Genomic DNA, 1,342 nt, shown 5'->3' on the forward strand with positions numbered 1-1,342 from the left:
GCCGCGTGCCACGCGCAGTACACGCGCAAAGTTCAATGAGACCCACGTCACGGATCCATCTGTGGCGTAATGAGCCCCTTGATTGATCTTCTGTTTCACCGCTGCAGAACTCTGTCTCTGCTATATCTTTAAAGGAACAGTTCACACAAATCTGAAAATCCACTCATCATCTACCCTAAACATCCTTGGTAGATGGGGACTCGCCTGGTGTATTGAAGGCCCAGAGATCCCAAAATGATTTTAAAAGAAGTTATTAACACCCACGACACAGTCGACCTGCACTGACTTCAGATGGGGTGCATGCTAACACTTTTAGCTTAGCAGCTGCAGTGAAGAATTTGGCATATAAAAGGTTGTAATATCGTCTCTTCAAATAATTTCAGGTCTTTGGGGTCTTCTGGGTCCCGGACTACTCCAAACGAGCTGTATGAAGCCGTTTAATATATACTTGTTGGTTCCCTTTCCCCTCTCAAGTCTCCATCTACTTCAGCTGTTTAGGAGCACGCTGTTTTGTTGTGAAGCCCTCAAAATGAAAACACAAAACATGACCCACTTTCAATTGGCATCAGAACGAGTAGATACCCTTAGTTTTTGGGTGAACTCATCCTTTAATGTCTGTGGACAGTGTCCTCTTTAAACACGTTAGGAAGTATTCCCTCTGTCTCCAACAGATTTGAAGCACAACTTTACATTTTCTTAAACTAGACACAATTTGAAGACTCAGAATCAACGCGGAATACACACACAATAACGGAAGATTCGTGAAAATGTGACAATAAGAGCCCCCAAAAATGTTCAAGGATGACACAAAAAGGATGACAGAGTGAAATCACGCCACACTCACTAGGCCATTTGAGCTATGAATAGTAACATAACCTTGTTGTTGTTAACAGTGAGGCGTTTGTTCATTAGTCAGCTGTGGGAATAAACAAAGGAGGGGAATGGGATTCAAAAAACAGAGGGTGAAATCTTCAAGAATGAAATAAAACAAGATTAATTCATCTTAGACACCATGCTGCTGAAGGAATGCTGAAATCAGAACAACCCCGCAAGCTACTAGATCACTTCTCTTATAACTAGAAAATGTTCATCAAAGAGGTCTTTTTTGTTTGTTTGTTTGTTTGGTCCAGATTTAAATCTTCCCTCTGGCTTTTGTTTTGTTTAAACTTCATGAATGCTGTATGTATTCCAGGTAATGTACAGACAGTTCCCTGTCTCCCTGCTTATAAAAGTTTATTTTATTTTTATTGGAGCGAACACATAAATTCACACTCTGTTAGTGTTCTAACTTTTGCCTGCATGAGTCAAGAACATTTTAACCTACCCTTGTAAACAACACAGT

Source organism: Acanthopagrus latus, chromosome 12 (assembly GCF_904848185.1).
Source record: "Acanthopagrus latus isolate v.2019 chromosome 12, fAcaLat1.1, whole genome shotgun sequence".
Classification (NCBI taxonomy): domain Eukaryota; kingdom Metazoa; phylum Chordata; class Actinopteri; order Spariformes; family Sparidae; genus Acanthopagrus; species Acanthopagrus latus.